The sequence below is a fragment of the Anomaloglossus baeobatrachus genome, chromosome 6 (genome assembly GCF_048569485.1).
Source record: "Anomaloglossus baeobatrachus isolate aAnoBae1 chromosome 6, aAnoBae1.hap1, whole genome shotgun sequence".
NCBI classification, from domain to species: Eukaryota; Metazoa; Chordata; class Amphibia; order Anura; family Aromobatidae; genus Anomaloglossus; species Anomaloglossus baeobatrachus.
In genome coordinates, this window is record NC_134358.1 from 471,319,399 (window position 1) to 471,343,131 (window position 23,733).

Genomic DNA, 23,733 nt, shown 5'->3' on the forward strand with positions numbered 1-23,733 from the left:
GGCAAGCCTTGAAGCTCTATTAGATGGCTCATTTATATTTGTTCCTTTCTATTTAGTCCTGAGAAATTCTACATTGCTTAGATCTCACAATAAGACGTATCACCATGTGAGGCTGTGTTTGTTCTATCATCACGAGGTGCACTACGGGTGATGTACAATTATGTGTAATCTCACTGTAGGCTTCTCTTGTCCTGGTTTGCCGATGTGGTGAAGTATCCTGATTATTAGAGATACCTGTACGTAGGATGCATTAGGGTCTTTAACAAACAATCTGGAGAAATATTTCCTAAATACATGCCTGAATATATATCGCCTGACTAAACTTAGAAGGTACACCCAGCTAATGATTTTGCTGTATAGATATTGTCTGAGGTTTATTTGATGGCTTTCTTGTATGGTTTTTCTCTTTCTATTTATGGTATTTTGGATAGATCCCATATTTTTGGGATCTCACAGTAGGACCGTTTGGCATGTGAGACCTCATTTTCATTTTTTATATTTTATTCCCTTATTATTTTTTCCATCATGAGGTGTACTTGTAGGTGTACTACTTGCAATCTCTTTTTAGGTTGTTTTTCTTTCCTCACCCTTTTTTGCCTCTGTTTGTCTGGTGAATTGGCATTATGTTTGATTCCTTCCTAATACCACTCAGGTATTCTATATTACATTAATGTGTTTTAAAAAATATTGAACATCTTTTTTGGATTGCCTTATATCTCGTTCTGCCTTTGGTATTCATAGTGTTTCAATACAACTCTGGGTTGCTCTGTTCTAGAGAGCCTTCTTGACTAATTGCCTAAGTAAGTAATTTTTTGGCCTCCCCTTTTCTTCTTGGAGGTATTTTGATATTCATAATTAATATCTTTCTTTCTAGATGGAGAGCAAGAATTATATCCTAATTATGACGAATGAGAAATACAGCACCTTTATTATATTGAATGTGCATGTATATTGGCACACTTTCTTTGCGACATTGGTCTATGTATCACATTCTTTGTTAACCTAAGGAATCTATTTAATTGAATATGATGGCATTTGTAATACCCCTGATGACCCTCTAAAATGAAAAGAAATGCAATGGGTTGTTTGCGTCGCATTTAGGGTCTACCCACCCTTCTGCCTAAATGGGGTGGCTGTCTCCTCTATGGTTTTGCTTGTTTAAACGCAGGGTTCACCCATCCTTATCCTTTGTTTGTGTGGCTGGATCCTATGCATTTATATATTTACATTTCACACATGAAACGTATTCACCGTTTTTTGCACGTGGTGGCTATGTCCCTTAGAGGTATATCGTCCAGTCGTAAGAATGTCCTTTTTAATTGATTAAAATATAAATTAGTTTATTTAAAAAATTTTCTTCTGTGAATTGGTATACAGTGTCCCCATCCTGGTTTATATATCACCCTCCTGGTAAATATGTCCCCATCCTAGTTTATATATCCCTTCCTGGTAAATATGTCCCCATCCTGGCCCCCCAATATGAATGTCCCCCTCCTGGACCTTTCCTGGTATATATATCCCCCGTCTGATATATTTATCTCCCCCTCCTGGGCCTTTCCTGGTATATATATGCACCTCCTGGTATAAATGTAACCATACTGACCATGTGCTTGTATATATGTCAACATCCTGGTAAATATATCCCCTTTCTGGTATATATGTCTCAGTTCTGTCAATTGAATTGGTATTATTTGGACTAAACTCTGAATTATTGCTAGCGGTGACATTTCAGATGGTGACACTGACGGACACAGACAGAAAAGGGCCTTTGTGCAATAACAATATATGGGCTCTTTGCAGCCCAAGAGTTCATAAAAATCAAGAATTGTACCTGCCTTAGAGGTAAAAATGGGCTCCCTAACCTCTTGGGACCCTGTGCAGTCGCACAGGTTGCACCAATGTTATCTCCAACACTGGATGTGGACATATATACTAGGAGGGGCCCAGGATGGAGGGCTTATATATAAAGAGGGGCCCAGGATGGGAGACATATATATCAGGATAGGGACATATATACATGGAGGGCACAAGATGGGGACATACATACTAGGAAGGGGACATATTTCCCAAGATGGAGACATATATATATCAGGATGGAAAATATATGCCAGGAAGGCGCCCAGAATGGGGACATATTTACCAGGAAAGGGACACATTTACCAGGATGGGGTAATACCAGGATGGGGATATATTTACCAGGATGGGAACATATATACTATGATGGGGACATGTATACTGGCATGAGGGCATATATACCATCAAGGGGGTCTAGGATGGGTGTATACATACCAGGAAGGGGCCCAGGATAAGGACTTGTATACCAGAATGGAGGCATATATACCTGGAAGGTGCCTATGAGATAAAACATGCATACCAGGATGGGGACATATATATACCAGGACAGGATCTAAGATGGGGGCATGTGTACCAGGAAGGGCCCCAGGATAAGAACAAGTATACCGGGATGTGGGCATATATCCCAGGAAGGGTTCTAGGAGAAGGAAATATATACCAAAATGGGGACATATATAACAGGAAGGGGCTTAGGATGGAGACATGTATATCAAAAAGAGGACATATTTACCAATATGGGTACATATATACCAGGATGGGGACATATATACCAGGATGGGGACATATATACCAGGATGGGGACATATACACCAGGATGTTACCATATCTACCAGGAAGGATCCCAGGATAAGGACATGTATACTGGGATAGGGGCATATATATATATACGAGGAAGGGGCTCAGAATAAGGTCATATATACCAGGATGAGGACATAAAAACGAGGCTGGGGCCCAGAATAAGGACATATATACCAAGATGGGGACATATTTACAAGAATGGTAATATATACAGTATATATATATATATATATATATATATATATATATATACCAGGATGGGGACATATATACCAGGATGGGGGACATATATACTAGGATGGAGGACATATTTACCAGAATGGGCCCAGGATGGGGGACATTTACCAGTGGGGGGGACAACTATACCAGGAAGGAACCCAGGATGAAATACATTAGAACAGGATGGGGGGCATTAATACATAATGGGAGGGAGGGTGTCTCGAATGTCTTTATGGGATTTAAAATGCCACAAGGTCCTGTACACCTAACCAACATGCAGGGGGTGGGTTACAGGTCGACAAATTTTGTACTGGGGCCACTGGAACTCTAGCCTAGATTACATGACTTTCAGCTTCAATTTCTGACTTAACTGTGGGTCTGAACATACAGCGTTACAAGTATACAGCTGTGAGTTTGGGTCACAAGACCCACAATTGAATCAGGAGTTGTGGACATAAAGCCACAAAAATACAGCCATGTTATGGATGATATCCCTTAAAGAGGTGTTCTTAAGTTTAAATGTTTTCCTGTATCCAACAGAAAACTTTCATATCATTGGGGGGGTGTTCTGGCCACTGTGGCTCTCACAGATTCCAAGAATCAGGACTCTAAAGAACCCACTGCTGAATAAGGTGGAGATTGATTATGCACATTAACGGTCCAATCATTATAATAGGTGATTAGCCAGGCACTGTGCTCAGCAATCTCTGGTGCTCCCATGAAAAATAAATGGAGTGGTGGTGCACATGATCAACCTCTGCTCCATTCATCAGAGTCTTGACTTTTGGAATTGGTGGGGGCCACAGCAGTCGGACCCCAGAGATCTGAATGCTATCCCATGGATAAGGGATATTTTTTAAACTTGAGAACACTCCTTGAACAGTGTTGTCTTGGTTAAATGTAATATTACACTGTAACTTGGGTTCACTAAAAATAATTAAATCATTGATACCTGCTGTCACTCATCAGGATCCGGTACAGTTCGCTGTGTGGTGTGCGCTGGCACCAGGAGTGATGACATCACTGTGCTGTCTAGCCACAGTGCCAATACTTCCTGTAATAAGCTGCAGCAGTCAGGAGACTTGAGTAGAGTGCCATCAGAAAAATATACAATGATACATGGTACAAGTCACATGACTGATACAGCATATGGGTTCGCTCACACTAGCATTTAACTCAGATGAGTGTTATCCGATGTTTTATCGGTTTGCACTAGGACTAGTGTGATACTATGGGCCAGTGCTGTGAGTGGCTCTGCAAATTGGACGGTACGCTCCTTATACAAGTCTATGGGTGTGTGTAAAATATTCTGCTGTATTTGGATGTTTTCAAGTGCAATCTGATATATGCAGACAGAAACAAGGTAGAAGATGAAGAAATTAAGTTCTTCATTTTCTCCGCACCTGTGATAAGATTCTCTCATGCAGGAGAATCAGATTACAGTAAACTACCACTTAGCTCTGACGCTGATCAGAGTTTGAGTTAAGTGTCATTAGCATGATCGATCTGATTAGTGGCATAACTAGAGTTCGATGGGCCCTGGTGCAGCAAAATTTGGATCTGGGCCCCCCTCAGCTCTCCCATGTTCTGCTATCCACCTTGTCCTCAGCACCCAGCTTTCCATGTTTTGTTGTATATCCTTTCCCTCAGCACCCAGCTTTCCTATGCTCTGCTATACATCTTTCCCTCATTGCCCAGCTTTTCCATATCAGAGCACCATACCAGCCCCAATTGTCGGGCTTTATCATAGCTGGGCATCAAAATGGGGGGGAATCCACACGCCGGTTTTTAAAATTATTTATTTAAATATTTTTTTTTTAAAAAAAGCCGCATTTGGTTCCTCTTATTTGAATACATAGCCAAGATAAGCGCACGGCTGGTGGCTGCAGACTGTAGCCATGGATTTCATCAGTGCTGGGTATCATAATACGGGGGGACCCTAGTACAATTTATTTATTTATTTTTATACCATGATAGTGACCCGCAGACAGGGTGTGTGATCGCAAACAGCCAGACATTCTCTCACACAGGTTGGGGGCGCGTCTGACTGCAACTAATCACAGACATCAGGACTGCCATTGGGCGAGGGAAGCAATGAATATGTATGAGGCTAATAAACGGCCCTGGAAGAAGAGTGAGTGGCCCGAAAGCAGTTACTAGAGACTCAGTAAGTATGAAGCGCTTGCTTTAATTTTATTCTTACTTCATTTATTTTTTATTTTCCAAGTTGCCACATCCAGATCATTAGCCGGAGTTCCCTGACTATGGTCCCCACTATGCCTTCTCATAAGCCAGATCAGATACCCATACTTCGTACTGATGAGGGACAATCACCCTCAAACACCGTGTCTATAAATTGAAGTTCTGATCTGGCATAAATCCTACGTCATATGAAAAGGCTTGTTAAAAAGCCACTTTTGACTTTTAGGATTGCTACTTCCAATAGGTGGCGCTAGGGTTTGTTGCTTTCCTCTCTGGAGAGACAATTTGAATAGTAAGGCTCTGATCACACTAGAAAAAGGATTTTTCTCAAGAAATTTCATCTGAAAGATTACCGCACTTGCAGTCAAAAACCGCACCAATACCGCACCGAAAACCATGCGGTTTTACCGCGGTTTTGTGCGTTTTTTATGCGTTTTTTGTGCGGTTTGTCCACAGGTTGGTCCCTGCGTTTTTTTACCATTATCTATGGCAAACACCGCAGGTACCTGCAAAAAAGAAGTGACATGCACATTCTTTTTCTCAAGAAATTCTGCAGAAAGAATGTTCTTGAGAAAAATAGGCAGTGTGCGCACAGCTATTTTTTTTCCATCGGTTTTGCTAGGGAATGTCTGCAGAAAGGTTACAACCATTTTCGCAAGACATTTCTGCAGCAAAAAACGCAAAAAAAATGCGGGTAAAACTACAGTGTGTGAACAAGGCCTAAGACTGAAAAACATCAGGGGGCATTTTTAGGAGGTAAAAAGAATTACATTTTTAATTTAATAATACAAGTTATACAGTACACGTAAATGAAAATTAGGCCTTTTAAAGAGGACCTTTCACTGGGTCAAAAGAAGCCAGTTTTTGTTCTTATTTTTTTTCTGCTGTCCCCTTGAGTATTCCAATTTTTTTAAATCTCATATGGTTCCAGAAATCAATGGCGGCTTTATCAAGAGAGCTTTGCTCTCAGGTTTCTCTAGGTTCTTGTCTTTAGGTTTCTCTTCATAATTACCCTGTGAGCAACGCACTCTTATAAAGACCAATAAAATGAGCATATTAATTCACTAGAAAGAAAGGAACCTGTAAAGAGGACTTTAAAACAGAAAAAAAGCATAATACTCAGAGAGTAAAAATACAACAGCAAAAACGGCCACTTTTGAACTGATAACAGCTTTTATTAAAGGGTGCAGGTAGACAGACAGGGGCGGGAATAGATAGCAAAACATGACCCACATATTCACTTCCTGTTGCACCTGTCAATCAAACAGCAGTGCATTGCTGGAACTTTACTTCCACGTATTTACAATCTCAGAACAAAATGTATGGTTAGTTTCAGCATCTTAGCACCAGTATAACACTGGCTTTACTTTATATATGAAAATCCTGATGGTTGGTTCTCTTTAAAAAAGTTTGGGCTTTTGGAATATGATTGTGAGAAAACTAAATCAATAAAATAAAATAAAAATGTGTTGATCAGTAGGGCACAAATTAGGTAGATCCTTAAATAGTTAAAGGGAACCAAACATCAGGATTTTCGTGTATAAGGTGCAGCCAGTGCAGTACTGGCACTATCAGGCACAGGCTGTACATACCATTAGTGGGCAGCTTGAATGTTTAGGCTGTGAAATCCATGTTTATAAAGTTTGAAAATTCATCATGTTTTTGATTGACGTGTGCACCTCTGCTGCTAATGTCCGGGCGGGTTATGCACGTGGATTCCCCCCTCTCTGCCGCCTGTTCCTCCCTCCCTCTGGCTGTATGTAAATTTCTAATCTTCTGTTTCACGGCGTCGGAGTTATCGCCTGCGCATAGCGCTCATCTCCGGCTCCGTATTTCTGAAGCCCACAGTATTATTGTGCATGAGAGGGCAGTGCATGCGCCCTCGCTTCTTCAGATCTGTTGTGACCGCGGGAGTGCGCGCAGTGTCACAACAGGACTGGAGAACAGCTGATCTTACCGATTAGCTGAAGCAGACGATATCGTAGTAGACATCTGCTGCAGTTAATCGGGGTAAGATCAGCTGTTCTCCAGTCCTGTTGTGACACTGCGTGCGCTCCCGTGGTCACAACAGATCTGAAGAAGCGATAACTCCGACGCCGTGTAACAGAAGATTAGAAATTTACATACAGCCAGAGGGAGGGACGAACAGGCGGTGGGGGGGTGGGAATCCACGTGCATAACCCGCCAGGACATTAGCAGCAGAGGTGCACACGTTAATGGTATGTACACAATGTGCCTGATAGTGCCTGTACTGCACTGGTGTTACGCTCACCGAGGAGCGGCGAGCGTCCGGAGGTGGACCCACTGGACCGTGCACCGGACTCCCCTGAGAAGGCGACCAGCAGCGAACCCCTATACAGGGACTGTGCGGCGCCTCCACAGAAGGCCTAAATGCACGGCAGCCAGGAACCGGTAGTAGGAGTCTCTGTAGGGCCAGGTGTAGCAAGGTTGTGACGTCCACAGCCGGCAGAACACGGAAACGGCACCGGAGATGTTCACAGCAGGTGACGTCCACAGCAGGTACGGTACAGATAATGTCCACGGCAGGTAGGGCACGGTGACGTCCACTGTCGGTATGAGCGGTGACGTCCACAGCAGGTACGGCACAGATAATGTCCACGGCAGGTAAGGCACGGTGACGTCCACTGTCGGTATGAGCGGTGACGTCCACAGCCGGAATGATACGGATGGCACTACGGTGAGACAAGGGATTAGAACCAGGTAACAAATACACAGAAAACAGATAACATCACAAGGGGGTCTGGACACTGGCAAGGCTCTAATGGAAGCGTTGCTCGGGCGCCTGCTGCTGGGGGAGGTGAACCTAAATACCCATTAGGTAACAGGTGACCTATGAGGTCACTTCCAGAAAACGGGGCATACCGCTTTAAGAAAGGGGGCGTAGCCTCGCGCGCAGCCTAGAGTCACTTACTGCAGCTCTGTGTAAGGAAGGGAGACAGGAAGAGGCTGCAGCATGCCTGGGAGCAGGACGTACATCAGGACCCGGAGCAGGAGCAGCGCCTGCAGAGCCATGGGACCGGTAAGAGGAAGGCCGTCGCTGCCTGGGGCTATGACTGGGAGTGCAAGTGGGAGCCATGCTGGGACTGGGCACATGTGAGGGAGCGCGCCCCCCACGGGGTCTGGTGGGACCAGGCGCTACAGTACCCCCCCTGAAGACACCCCCTCCTCAGGAAGCTCCGGAGGAGACGAGGAGCATCCACGTCCTCCGCAGGTACCCACGTCCTCTTCTCAGGACCGAACCCCTTCCAGTCTACCAGATAGTAGGTTCTACCTCGGACCTCCTTAGCCGCAAGGATGGCTTTTACCTCATAGACGTCGTCATCACCAACAGGAGGAGGCGAAGCCCCAGGATCACTGTGGAAACGGCTCAGGACCACCGGCTTGAGGAGGGACACATGGAAGGAGTTCGGGATGTGAAGTGTAGATGGCAGCTTCAACTTGTAAGACACCTCATTGATCCGTCGGAGCACTTCAAAGGGACCAATAAAGCGGGGACCCAGCTTGTAAGACGGCAGTTTCAGGCGGACATACTTGGACGAGAGCCAGACTTTATCTCCGGGATGAAAGAAAGGAACATCCAAACGGTTCTTGTCGGCGTGTTTCTTCATGCGGACGGAGGAACGTTCCAGAGTCGACTTGGTCTCAGCCCAGATGGCGGAGAAGGACCTCATGAGGTCATCAGCTGCAGGGTTGCCTGAAGAACATGTCACAGGACACGGCACTTTAGGTCGCTGTCCATAAATCACATGGAACGGAGATTTAGCAGAGGACTCACTTTCATGGTTGTTATAGGAGAACTCGGCCCATGGAAGCAGTTTGACCCAGTTGCTGTGGTGTTCGTCCACAAAGTGGCGGAGATAGTTAGTCAAGACTTGGTTAATGTGCTCCCCTTGCCCATTAGACTGAGTTTGGTAGGCAGAAGAAAAGTCCAATTGAACATCCATCATTTTGCAGACTGCTCTCCAAAACCGAGCGGTGAACTGGACCCCTCTGTCGGAAACGATATGGAGAGGCAAGCCGTGAAGCCGGAAGATATGTTGAATGAATAATTTAGCAAGAACCGGAGCGGACGGTAGCCCGGAGAGTGGTGTGAAGTGGGCCATCTTGGAGAACTGGTCCACCACCACCCATATGACTGTGCAGCCAGACGATTTTGGCAGGTCCGTGATGAAATCCATGCCGATATGTTGCCATGGAGCGGATGGTACGGGTAAAGGAAGCAAAGGGCCCGCCGGAAGAGTCTTCGGGACCTTGTTCCGGGCACAGGAGGAACAGGATGAAACAAAGTCCTGGACGTCTCGACGTAGCCCTGGCCACCAGTAATATCGGGATATCAATTGCAGAGATTTCTTTTGACCCACGTGACCTGCTATTCGGGAAGAGTGTCCCCACCGGAGTACACGTTCTCTATCGACCTCAGCAACAAACGTCTTACCGGGAGGAAGGTGGTGCATGTCAACTGGTGCCGCCATTAGCTTGGAAGGTTCAATGATGTGCCGAGGTTCGTCTTCCTGATCCTCTAACAGGAATGATCGAGACAGCGCATCAGCCTTCAGGTTCTTCTCGGCTGGACGGAAATGCAGCACAAAATCAAAGCGGGCGAAGAATAATGACCATCGGGCCTGTCAGGGATTTAGCCTGTGGGCTGTCTGGAGATATGCCAGATTCTTGTGGTCAGTATAGATGGTAACTGGATGCAATGACCCTTCCAGCAGGTATCGCCACTCTTCCAGGGCCAGCTTGATTGCCAGCAACTCACGGTCTCCGATTGAGTAGTTTCGTTCTGCTGGGGAGAAAGCCTTAGAAAAGAAGCCACAGTTTACTGTCTTACCCTCTGACGTTTTCTGTGTAAGAACCGCACCGGCTCCGGATGAGGAGGCATCTACCTCAAGGATAAACGGCTTGTTAATGTCGGGTCTGTGTAAGGCTGGAGCAGAAGCGAAGGCTTGTTTAAGGGACAGGAACGATTCTTCAGCTTCCAGGGTCGATTTCTTTGGGTTCTCCCCTTTGCGAGTGAGAGAGGTTATGGGACGCACCAGAGATGAGAAGTGTGGAATGAATTGCCGGTAATAGTTGGCGAATCCCAGGAATCACTGGATAGCCTTCAACCCATCCAGACGGGACCAATTCAGTACGGCTGATAACTTATCGGGGTCCATCTTCAGGCCGGTATCAGAAACTATGTGGCCAAGGAAGGGTAGCGAGGTCTGCTCAAACAGGCATTTCTCGAGTTTGGCGTAAAGGCGATTCTCTCTCAATCTCCGCAGGACAAGACGGACATGTCTTCGATGGGTATGCAAGTCCGGAGAGAAGATAAGCATGTCATCCAAATACACAACCACACAGGTGTATAGAAGATCACGGAAGACGTCATTCACGAACTCCTGGAAGACAGCCGGAGCGTTACTGAGCCCGAAGGGCATCACTCGATATTCATAGTGCCCATCCCAAGTGTTGAACGCAGTCTTCCATTCGTCCCCCGACCGAATGTGGACCAGATTGTACGCACCCCGGAGATCTAATTTGGAGAAAGCGGTCAAACAGTTCCGGTATCAGGGGTAGCGGGTATCTGTTCTTCACCGTGATCTTATTCAATCCGCGGTAGTCAATGCAAGGCTGTAGACCCCTGTCCTTTTTCCCCACAAAGAAGAAGCCCGCTCCGGCAGGAGAGGAGGATTTTTGGATGAAGCCTCGTGCTTGATTCTCCTTTATGTAGTCAGACATGGCTTGGGTCTCTTCTCGGGACAGAGGGTAGATGCGCCCATGCGGAGGGATTGCCCCGGGGAGCAGGTCGATGGGACAATTGTAGGGTCTGTGTGGCGGCAACGTCTCAGCCTCCTTCTTGTCGAAGACATCGGCATAGGCCCAATAGGCAGGGGGTAACCCGGGAAGGGTGACCGGTTCAACGGGTTGGTGCGGAGGATGCACTCAGGCAGTTGCTGTGTCAAGACGCACCCCATTGCAGGATGTCTCCAGAATCCCAGTCCAGTACTGGATTGTGTGACTGAAGCCAGGGTATTCCCAGTAGTAGGGCATGCGTCATGCCAGGGAGTACGTGGAAGGCAATTGTCTCAGAATGTAGCAACCCCACTTGTATTGTACAGTTCTCCGTGATGTACCGGATGGGTTCGGAAAGCGGTTTTCCATCCACGGAAGAAAGACTGATGGGGGTAGCAAGACATCGGACAGGAATCTGGTGTAGGTCCACCAGAGATTGTTGGATAAAGTTCCCGGCAGAGCCTGAATCCAGGAACGCATGCTCTGACAACCGGATGGAACCGCAGGACAGGGATACAGGTACATGGAGAAAAGGAGAGGACTTGGCATGACCTAGGGTGGCCTCTCCGATGGACCCTAGGCTCTGTAGTTTCCCGGCTTTACTGGACAGTCCTGAATCAGATGTTTGGCACTTCCGCAGTAGAAGCACTCTCCTGTCATTCTCCGATTCCTCTGTCGCAGTCTAGACTCAGTGACACGATCGACCTCCATGGGCTCGTGCGGAGCAGTAGGCCTGGTGGAGGGAGGTGACATCTGCCTTTGGAAGGTGGGCGCAAGGCGTGGGGTTCTTCTCGCCCGGGTGACTTCTCTGGCACGCTCTTGGAAGCAGAGATCAATACGGGTAGCCAGAGAGATCAGCTCTTCCAGGGTGGTAGGTACATCCTGGCCGGCCAGTTCATCCTTGATTTTTCCGGATAACCCTTCCCAGAAGGCAGCTACCAAGGCGTCATTGTTCCACTTGAGTTCGGAGGACAGAGTGCGGAACGTGATTGCATACTGTCCCATGGTGAGATTCCCCTGGTGGATTCTCATGAGCGAAGAGGCAGTAGACGAGAGACGGCCTGGCTCATCGAACACCTTACGGAAGGTGGTCAGAAAGACAGACAGGACTTGAACGGTCTGGTCATTCCTCTCCCAGAGCGGATTCATCCAAGCCAGAGCCTGACCAGTTAGATGAGACATGATACATGCGATTTTCGAGCGATCAGTCGCTCGCTGCAGCGGCGACAGCTCAAAGTGCAGAAAGCACTGGTTTAAGAAACCGCAACACAAACGGGGATCCCCTCCCTACATGGGTGGGGAGGCCAGGCGGAAAGGAGACATGCATGTCGATAATCCCACAGAGTCGGGGGTTGTTGAGGAGGCCGGATTCTGCAGGGCGTATAGACGGGAATCCACGGACGCCATATATTCGGCCATGCGTCTCTGGGCCTCATGCTGGCGGGACAGTTCCTTCTGTAGTTCAATTAATTGGGAGCCGTCGGAGGATCCGGAGGTTTACATGGATGCCAGACGGGATTCCACAGACTTCATGTGAGCCACTAATCTTGCTTGGGTCTCGTGTTGGCGGGAGAGCTCCTGTTGCAAGTCAGTCAGCGGGTTAACCTTGATCCCGGCGGAGTCCATGGCCTGAGCAAACTGTTACGCTCACTGAGGAGCGGCAAGCGGCCGGAGGTGGACCCACTGGACCGTGCACCGGACTCCCCTGAGAAGGCGACCAGCAGCGAAGCCCTATACAGAGACTGTGCGGCGCCTCCCCAGAAGGCCTAAATGGACGGCAGCCAGGAACCGGTAGTAGAAGTCTCTGTAGGGCCAGGTGTAGCAAGGTTGTGACGTCCACAGCCGGCAGAACACGGAAACGGCACCGAGATGTTCACAGCAGGTGACGTCCACAGTAGGTACGGTACAGATAATGTCCACGGCAGGTAGGGCACGGTGACGTCCACTGTCGGTATGAACGGTGACGTCCACAGCAGGTACGGCACAGATAATGTCCACGGCAGGTAGGGCACGGTGACGTCCACTGTCGGTATGAGCGGTGACGTCCACAGCCGGAATGATACAGATGGCACTACGGTGAGACAAGGGATTAGAACCAGGTAACAAATACACAGAAAACAGATAACAGCACAAGGGGGTCTGGACACTGGCAAGGCTCTAATGGAAACGTTGCTCAGGCGCCTGCTGCTGGGGGAGGTGAACCTAAATACCCATTAGGTAACAGGTGACCTCTGAGGTCACTTCCAGAAAACGGGGCATACCGCTTTAAGAAAGGGGGCGTGGCCTTGCGCGCAGCCTAGAGTCACTTACTGCAGCTCTGTGTAAGGAAGGGAGACAGGAAGAGACTGCAGCATGCCTGGGAGCAGGACGTACATCAGGACCCGGAGCAGGAGCAGCGCCTGCAGAGCCATGGGACTGGTAAGAGGAAGGCGTCGCTGCCTGGGGCTATGACTGGGAGTGCAAGTGGGAGCCATGCTGGGACTGGGCACATGTGAGGGAGCGCGCCCCCCATGGGGTCTGGTGGGACCAGGCGCTACAACTGGCTGCACCTTATACACGAAAATCCTGATGTTTGGTTCCCTTTAAAGTTTCAATTGCTGAGTTATCTGTACATATAACTTAAAAAAAACCCAAAAGATTGCTTTTTTTTTTATAGAATACCTGATGAGTTTTTGATCAACTGCTCAGTTTAACACCATCACTCCACCTAGAAAAATGTTCTTTTACAAGCTTTAGAAAAAGTGGTTGTATCTCATACATCTATAGTGCTGAATCTGTTTTTACAGTCTGGAATCATAATTAAATTTGAAAAATAAAATTGGTAACAAATAGGTAGCTGTAACCCTGAAATTAAGAGAACAGAGCACAGCTCACTTGATCATGTGCACACACATTATTTTTGCCACTTTAATTTACGATTGTCACACTTTTACTGCCACTTAATCTAGAAACCCATGAACTCTGTTTTCCTGGTGAAAAGTAGGTGAAATGTCTGGAAACTTAAACTGAGGCCTGAGCAGTCTAGCAGGAACACATATCTGTCCTATCAAATTCCATTTGTATTTTATGTAGTTGTATAAAGATTATTTGTCTTTATTCTGAAAAGGCAATGGCAGTAAGAGGTCTCAGGGTTGATGCAACTATGAACAAAAAAATTTGTATGAAAACACCACAAAATACAAAACTATAAATAGAAAAATATATTAAAAATATAAAATAATAGATTAAAATTATTCAAATATTTTCAAGGTTTAATACTTTTAATCCATCCCATAATAAGAAAACAATAATAAGAAAACAATAAGAAAACCAGGCTGGTTTCTGGGCATGCTCAGTAGAGCAAACAGGATCGTTCAGAAAGGATACAACTACAAGTGGACAAGCAGGATCCAGCGCCCATTGAACTACATTGCACTACTGGCCGCAATGTACAGGATCCGTTGACCTGCAGTATTTGGAGGCAGGTGAAAAATGCAACATGTTGCGTTTTTCAAAAAAGTAAAAAAACTGCAAGTCACCAAATACGGACAGTAACGCATGCGAACCCATGTTACCGCAAGTCCATTGAAAATGCATTGGATGAAAAACGGATCCGTTTTTGCGGCACAAAAACGATTCCTGATGCATTTCATAAAACGCTGATGTGAAACCAGCTTTAGGCCCCCTTCACATGTCCGTGTCTCCGGCACATGTTTGGTCCGTCTCCTCACGTGCCGGAGACACACGTAGACCCATTAAAATCAATGGGTCTGCACTTACGTGCGTGTTTTGCCATGGACCGTGTGTCCGTGTGGAGCATATGTGTGCCCATGTGCTCCACACGTAGACATGGCCGTTTTTCTCCGGCATCACGGGTGTCACACGGACAGCACATGGACCGCACGGCTGTGATCCGTGTGACATACACCAGAGAAAAAAGGACTGTGCGTTCCCACTCCCTCTCTTCCATACACCGGAGAAAACACACGTGCCTGTGAAATAAAAAGAACTTCTATACTCACCTTCTCCAGCGCTGCTGTCTCTGCCGCTGCTGTCACTTGCTTCTGACCCCCGCTCATTATGCCCACGAATATTCACTCCACTGAGGGCCGGAAGCATCAGTAGCGGGAGTCGGCAGGACCGGAGACCGAAGATCAGCACCATGGACATCAACACCAGGGAAAGGTGAGCAAAAAGTTCCTGTTCTCCGTGTGTTATCACGGATAGCACACGGAGAACACACGTGTGCCATAAACACGGAGAACACACGTGTGCCATAAACACGGCACACGGAGGGCAATACGCACCTTTGACACGTCCGTGAAAAACGTGCGTGATTTTCACGGATGTGTGAAGGGGGCCTAAGGAAAACTTTTAACTCCAACTCTAGTTTTCAAAGCTCCACTCCGAGTCATGTATTATAGTTACAGATGATCAAATCTTCTGAAATTAAAGTTCATCAGGTTAGATACATTTTTCCAAAAGATTCAATTTACGGCAAATAAATTTAATATTTATTTTTATATATTTATTACCTATCTATATTACTTGTAAATAGAAACAGCAGACAACTTTTTCAGTTTTAGCTAAAAAAAATAAAAATCTATGAGGTGGTCTTGTATACAGATCAGTCAATGCTATGCCATGGTATTTGGCTGCAGAATGTCTACATAGTCTGCAAAACGAACCTGTTAGAAATAGCTTCCAGCATAATAATGACACCTGCTTCACTGTAAGAAAATAAATGATGTATTCTATACTGCTTTCTGTCCAGTTAAACTACAGCAATAAACTGCTCATAAGTCTGTCACATGTTATTGCCTTCTTCAGACTGATGAGAATGTTTGGGTTTAACTGTTCCAGGAGCGGAAGTCAGGACAAGCATATTGTGCACAAAGACCATAAAGCCTAATGCTAATCAGCCCTCCGGAGACAGATCCTAGACTGTGCTTTGTAGAAGTAGCCAATTGAGTAGATCACAGGAGTTCATGGACTGATTTGATCCTGCTAAAGGGATGGTCCGAACTAAAATATATTTTTAATCCTAAATGCCCTATTATTTATTGTCATAATCTAATCTTTCTTTTTTTCTAATATGCTCTGAACAAAAATTCCCTACCTTTCCCTCATTACCTTATTTAACAGCTTTAAGGCCCCGTTACACGCAACGACGTATCTAACAATATATCGCCGGGGTCACGGATTCCGTGAGACACATCCGGCGTCGTTAGCGACATTGTTGTGTGTAACAGCTCCGAGCGAGTGTTAACGATCAAAAATACTCACCTTATCGTTTATCGTTGACACGTCGTTCATTTTCATAAAATCGTTGCTGTTACAGGACGCAGGTTGTTCCTCGTTCCTGCGGCAGCACACATCGCTACGTGTTACACCGCAGGAACGAGGAACATCACCGTACCTGCGGCCGCCCACAATGACGAAGGAAGGAGGTGGGCCGTATGTTTATCCCGCTCATCTCCGCCCCTCTGCTTCTTTTGGGCGGCCGCTTAGTGACGCAGCTGTGACGTCGCACGAACCGCCCCCTTAGAAAGGAGGTGGTTCGCCGGCCACAGTGACGTCGCTAGGCAGGTAAGTCCCGTGTGATGGGTCCGAACGATGTTGTGCGCCACGGGCAGCGATTTGCCCGTGACATACAACCGACAGGGGCGGGTGCTTTTACCAGCGATATCGCTAGCAATATCGCTGCGTGTAAAGCCCCCTTTAGGTTATGCATGCTGCGTTCTGGTTTGACAACAAAAATGCACCCTCTGGCAGACTCTTGACAAATGTAATCACTGCGTTTGACAAAAAAATGTGGTAAAAACGCACGCATTTTTGATGCATTTTCACTGCGTTTTCCCTGTGTTTGGGCTGCGTTTTGATCAGTGGGTTTTTAAAGGAGAAATAAAATATGATAGGATAGGATTTGATAGATAAAATACATAGATAGATAGAGGGATAGAAAAAATAGATAGAAAGAATACATAGTATGACTGCCCGCTGACAGCAGACAGAGACAGAGCGATGCGATGAGAATGAACTTGTCATTGCACGGCTCTGTCTCTGGGTGCTGCCATGAACTCGGGTGAACCTCTGATGTCAGTGGTGCGACACAGGTAGTAATGCACGGCCCACAGCTGTGCCGTCAGAGCTTCACCCGAGTTCATTCTCATTGCGCAGCTCTGTCTCTGTGTCGCGACCTGATTTGCGGTCACAGGTGAAGGACTCACCTGTGACCACAAATCACCTGAGTGACGTCCCGCAGATCGCGTGGCTCACTTCAGTCACTTGGGCGACTTGCTGTCACAGGTGGAGGACTCCAGCTGTGGCTGCGAGTATCCTGAGTGACATCTCCGCTGATAGCACGACTCACTTCAGTTGCTGCGTGGAGCTCACAGTGAGCGATTGTGCTCTATGGCTGTTCGCTGTAAGCTTCCAATGTAGCAGCATTGGAAGCATTGTGGGTCCTCGTGAAGCTTACGTCGGAACTGGAGGGGGGTTTGAGAGTTAATAAAGTGGTAAAAGAGGGTGTTTTTTTGTCTTTTATTCCAATTAAAGAATTTTTTGGGTGCATGTGTTTATTTACATTCACTTACAGATTAATCATGGGGAGTGTCTAATGCACGCCTGCCATGATAAACCTAGGACTTAGTGGCAGCTATGGGCTGCCATTAACTCCTTATTACCCCGATTGCCACCACACCAAGGTAATCTGTATGAGCTGGGTAAGGTCCCGGGACTGTCGCATCTAATGGATGCAGCAATTCCGGGCGGCTGCTGGCTGATATTTTTAGGCTGAAGGCAGCCTAAAATCCATAGGTCTTCCCAGTCTGAGAATGCCAGCCAGAAGCTGTTAGGTTTTATCTTTGCTGGATATCAATTGGGGGGACTGCACGTCGTTGTTTTTAAATGATTTATTTTACTGCATGATATAGACCCGCCCACAGGCAGCTGTGTTTGGTTGCAGTCTGATAGTTGTCACTCAGCGTGGAGGGGTGTCTGACTGCAATCAATCATAGGCGCCGGTGGGCGGGGGAAGCAGTGAATATGAGATGATGTCACGCTCCCCGGGTCCCCTGTGCTGCCCTCCGGCTCACCTGTCACGCTCCCCGGCTCCCCTGCCTCGCTTCCCGGTTCCTTGGTCCGGTCACCGCCGCTCCCCGCTCTCCAGCATCCATTGCCGGCGCGTCCCCGGCGTCCTGGCCCCCGCTCCCGGCGCCCGTCGGCTTCTCAGCCCCAGCCCGTCCCTGCTGCTTCCTCCTCGCAGCTTCCTGCTCTGGCTTCTGGCACTCGGGCCGCGCGCATGCGCATTAGGGCGCGCGCGCGGTCATTGACCCTTTCTTAAAGGGCCAGCGTCCATTAACAGGAAATGATGCAAACAGGTACTGGGTATAAAGGGGTTTAATGTCCAAGGGGGCAGGGCCTGATCTTCGTGTTTCTTAAGCTAGGAGTCAGGTCTCCTGGTGTCTCTATGATATACTCACCTATCTCTCTTGTAGAGCCGTGCCTGCCTCGCCATCCGGTCCTGCCGAATCCCGAACCCCGAACGTTGTCCATCTGCCATCCTGACAGTCCGTACCATCTCGGATCCCTGCGGTGACCCGTCATCTCGCTCCAAAGGTTCCGGACCCCACCTGACATCTTCTCGGCTTCCGAACCTGAGCTGCGTCACCCGGACTACCATCAGTGACTCCGTGGTCCCAGGGACTTCTCCGTTATACTCGTATGCACGGACTGTTCTGCTGCCTATAGTGCTTCAGCTACCGGACCCCTTACCACCATCTAGGAGTTCGGCCCAGTGGATCCACCTCCTGGGTCTGCCCGTCCACCTGGCCCTGACAGATGAGCCTAATGAGCAGGTGAAGTGAATAGATGAGCCTAATGAGCGGCAGCCACTTTCAGAAGCAGGAGAAACCGCGGAAGCAGTGTAACAGCTGCACCGCACTGGTGATCGGTGAGTATGAAGGAGGTAGAGAGGGGGGGAAAGGGAAAGACCAAGACCAACAAAGAAAAAGAGAGAGAGAGACCGAGACCGACCTAAAAAGAGAGAAAGAGAAAGACCGAGAGACCTGCGTTTTTGTTGACAAGAACGAATGCAAAATGCAACCAAAATACATTGCAAATGCACAGTTAAACATTTTAGTAGCATCTTGACACACTTCATTCATTTCAATGGGTGGAAAACGCAACCAAAACGCCATGAAGTGACATGCTGCTTTTTTCAACACAACGATTTTGACAAATATTTGTCAAACATAAGGCTACCTAAAAAAAAGCAATGTGTGCATGGAAATTTCTGATTTATCATAGACTTTGCTGGGGAAGCACAACGCATGCATTTTGTCAATGACACAGTGCAGTTTAAGACGCAACCAAAATGCAAGAAAAAAACGTAACGTGCGCACATGGTCTTACTTTGTTTTTTACAACTTCCTTTTTGATGATGCTTTGTTTGCGAATCCCAGTGTATATTTTTTGGGCTTACTTATTTTTGCTGACTACGTTACTGTCTTCATTTAATCAGCACTTTTCTATGTACCTTTCCCTATTATGTATTCTTTTTATATTTTCCTTTCTATTAAAGATTTTGTCCGACCACGAAATCCTCCCAAATGGGTGGGTCTCATAGATGCCTTCTCATTACTAATGGCAGCTGTTAGCTGTCATTACCCCCATATTACCCTGATTGCTACCATACCAGGGCAATCGGGAAGAGCTGGGTAAAGTTTTGGGATTGTTGCATCTAATGGATGCGATAGTCCTGGGTGGCTGCAGGCTGTTATTTTTATGCTAGGAGGACCAATAAGAATGGTTCTCCCCAGCCTGAAAATACCAGCTCCCAGCTGTTGGCTTTATCATGGCTAGGTAACAAAATTGAGGGGGGACCACATGCTATTTTTAAAAAAAAAATTATTTAAATAATTAAGAAAAAAAAAAGGTGCATGCAGTTCCTCTAATTTTGATACATAGCCAAGATAATTTCATGGCTGAGGGCTGCAGCCTGTAACCGTGTGCTTTATCTGTGCTGGTTATCATAATATGGGGGGACCCTATGCAAATTGTTTTAAAAATGTATTTATTTTCACACCACGATACTGACAGACATAGCGCCTCTGATTGAAGGCAGTCAGACATGCTGTCACATGGAGTGAGGGCGCACCTGACTGCAACCAATCACAGATGCCAGGACTGCCGGTGGGCGGGGGGAAGCAGTGAATATGTATGAAGCTAATGAGCGGCCCCGGAAGTAGAGTGAGCAGCCCTGGAAGCATTTACAGCCATGCTGGACTCAGTAAGTATAGCGCACTTTATATTTATTTTCCCTACTTTTCCTTTATATTTTTTTTATTACCCAAGTTGCCAGACCTGGATCATTACCTGGAGTTCCCTGAGAAGTCCGGGCCTGCCACTCGAGTACTTTTGAACCTGCGCGGATCCGGACTTTTATAGTCCGGGTCTGCACATCACTAGTCTTTAATGCAACTGACTGTAAATATTTTATTTTTGTTACTTCTTTCACCTTTTGCTAATCCTATCATCTATCTGTGTATTGTGTTTTCCTATATCACCGCAGTCTTTGAATGTGGGGGGCTTGCTATTCTTTATCTATTTTCTGAGGCAGAGAGTTATTCATCTTTCCTTCCTTCAGGATAGCTAGTTCTCCGGCTGGGTTCGTGGTGCATAGGATGTTAGTTCACCCCTTGGCTACTTCTAGTGTTGATGGTTAGTAAGGGGATGGCGGCCAGATTAGTTGCCAATGATCTTGTCACCTTTTGCCAATGATTTGTGGTGGTCTTCCATGGTTCCGGATCATAACAGTACATCCGACCAACAAATTTAAAGGGTACTCTTAAGACGGGAAAAAAAAAAGAGGTCTGCTGAATTTTTTTTTTTGTGTTTTTCGTCTTCTTCTTTGGGTTCCGTGGAAGATTTCTTTTTCTAGCATGGATGAATTGGGTGAGCATGTTGCTCATCTTGATGCTAAAGGTCATCGTATAGAGTCTTATCTTGCACAGACTCCCCTTGCAGAGCCTAAGATTCCCGTTCCTGAATTTTTTTGGGGAGATAGGTCGAGATTTTTGAGCCTCAAAAATAATTGGAAATTATTTTTTGACCTGCGCCCTAAGTCCTCAGGGAATCCCGTACAGCAGGTTAAGATTGTCATCTCCATACTGCATGGTGACCCTCAGGACTGGGCCTTCTCTTTAGCGTCTGATGATCCGATTCTCAGTGATGTGGACTCCTTTTTTCATGCCTTAGGTTTATTATATGACGAACCCAATATTGTGGACCAAGCAGAAAAGGTCTTGTTGTCCTTAACTCAGGGTTTTGATTCTGCAGAAACGTTTTGTCAGAAATTTCAAAAGTGGGCAGTCCTTGCGGTCCTTACCAAATGGAATGATGATGCGCTTGCGGCTCTTTTTCGGAAGAGTATTGCTGATACTGTGAAGGATGTAATGGTAGGATTTCCCGCCCCTTCTGGTCTTGATGCCTCTATGACCTTGGCCATTCATATTGATAGGTTACGTCAGCGCAGGAAGATACCTGCTGGTGTTGTGCCTGTTGAACAGCCTTGGGAGCCTATGGAGTGTGATAGGGTCCTTTCTAATGCTAGTCAGCAGGGTTTCAGATGGAAGAATAGACTGTGCTTCTATTGTGGAGACGCTTCTCATAACATCTCTGTCTGCCCTAAACGTGAAAGGAGATTGGCTACTTCTGTTACTGTGGGTTCTTTGCAACCAAAGTTTCTTTTGTCTGTCACATTGATTTGCTCATTGTCTTCCTTTTCTGCATTTGCCTTTGTGGACTCAGGGGCAGCGCTCAATTTGATGGATTTTGGGTTTGCTAGGGATTGTGGTTTCCCCATGGTTCCTTTGCAAACTCCTATTCCTTAAAGGGGCATTGATGCTACCCCTTTGGCTGAAAATAAACCCCACTTTTGGACCCAGGTGCCTATGAGAGTTGCACCAGCGCATTAGGAAACTTGTACATTTTTAGTATTGCAAAATCTACAGGATACCTTGGTACTGGGATTTCCGTGGTTGCAGAACCATAATCCAGTTCTTGACTGGAGATCCTTGTCGGTAGCTAGTTGGGGTTGTCAAGGTGTGCATCAGGACCTTTCCATGTCATCCACGTCTGCTCAGGCAGTTGATGTTCCGGCCTTCTTGTCTGATTTCCGTGATGTATTTAATGCCCAGGAATCTGAGTCTCTGCCCCCACACCGGGACTGTGACTGTGCCATTGAGCTGGTGCCGGGTTGTAAATTTCCCAAGGGGCGGATTTTCAACTTGTCTGTGCCCGAACATGATGCCATGCGGTCATACATCAGGGAATCATTGGAGAAGGGGTACATTCGGCCCTCATCTTCTCCTTTGGGTGCTGGCTTCTTCTTTATTGCTAAGAAAGATGGGTCGTTGAGGCCTTGTATTGATTACTGTCTTCTTAATAACATTCGTATTAACCAGAAGAGAGAGCTGGGAATCATAGTCTGCACATATAGTAAGAAGGCATCAAAACTAAAATCTTGCATTTAAAAAAGTTTTTTTATTTTACCAAGAAATATTATTAGCAAGATTGTAAGTACATTACATTAAATAATAGTTAAATCACATACAGGTTAATACAAGATAACCACGGCCCCCCGAGGAAGCTAACGAAACGTGCGCGTCGGGGCACGTTTTCCACACTGGCATCCACCTGAACATGGGTAATTATGTTTAACCTTGTATTGCTGCATGTTTTGTCGGGGAATAACTAGTTTTACCTTGTGACTTTGTCACTATAATGACCGTTTGAAGTTCCCCTTCTCCTACGGCAGCATGCATATTAATCCTTATTGATTCTCTGAATGCCCACAATGCATTTATGTTTTTGATATTGGACTATATGTCTTTGATGATTGTATCATATGTGAGGCCTTCTTTTATGAACATTATAGGATATTGGAATTTTGCCATGTTTGGTGTCGGACCATAGTGCATTATGTCAGGATCCCCTCTTGTATTAACCTGTATGTGATTTAACTATTATTTAATGTAATGTACTTACAATCTTGCTAATAATATTTCTTGGTAAAATAAAAAAACTTTTTTAAATGCAAGATTTTAGTTTTGATGCCTTCTTACTATATGTGCAGACTATGATTCCCAGCTCTCTCTTCTGGTTAATACGATTGTTTATTGGGTTTAGTCTATTAGAATAAGTAATGATTCTACATTTTGTCCTTTTGCGCTTTATTAATAACATTACGGTCAAATTTCAGTACCCTTTGCCTCTGATGTCTGATCTTTTCTCTAGAGTGAAGAGCGCCAAATGATTTACGAAACTGGATCTCAAGGGTGCATATAATCTCATCCGTATTAAGGAGGGTGATGAATGGAAGACGGCTTTTAATACCCCTGAGGGGCATTTTGAGTACCTAGTGATGCCTTTTGGGCTCACTAATGCACCCTCCGTCTTCCAGGCCTTTATGAATGATATTTTTCGGGACCTTATTGGTAAATTTTTGATTGTGTATTTGGATGACATCTTGATCTTTTCTGATGATTGGGACTCTCATGTTGGGCAAGTACGGGCTGTTTTTCAGATACTTAAGGATCATGCACTGTACGTTAAGGGGTCAAAGTGCCTCTTTGGGGTGCAAAGGATTTCCTTTTTGGGCTTCATCTTTTCTCCCTCCGCTATCGAAATGGACCCGGTTAAGGTTCAAGCTATTTACGACTGGGTGCAATCGACTTCTCTAAAATCCCTGCAGCAGTTTTTGGGGTTTGCTAATTTTTACCGTAAATTTATAGCCAATTTTTCTGCCATTGTCAAACCTCTGACAGATTTGACAAAGAAGGGAGCTGATGCTGAGTATTGGACCTCAGAGGCGATTGT

The 23,733-nt window shown here is 46.2% G+C and overlaps 1 protein-coding gene across 1 annotated transcript in view; it reads left to right on the forward strand.

Annotated features, from left to right (window-relative positions):
* The first annotated feature begins 272 nt into the window (after nucleotides 1–272).
* The window catches only part of HIBADH (3-hydroxyisobutyrate dehydrogenase), a 268,039-nt gene continuing 244,578 nt past the window's right edge, over nucleotides 273–23,733 (forward strand). The window contains exon 1 of the mRNA XM_075316684.1: nucleotides 273–330. The gene's annotated coding sequence lies outside the window, so the exon portion shown is untranslated. The remainder of the gene's footprint in view (nucleotides 331–23,733) is intronic.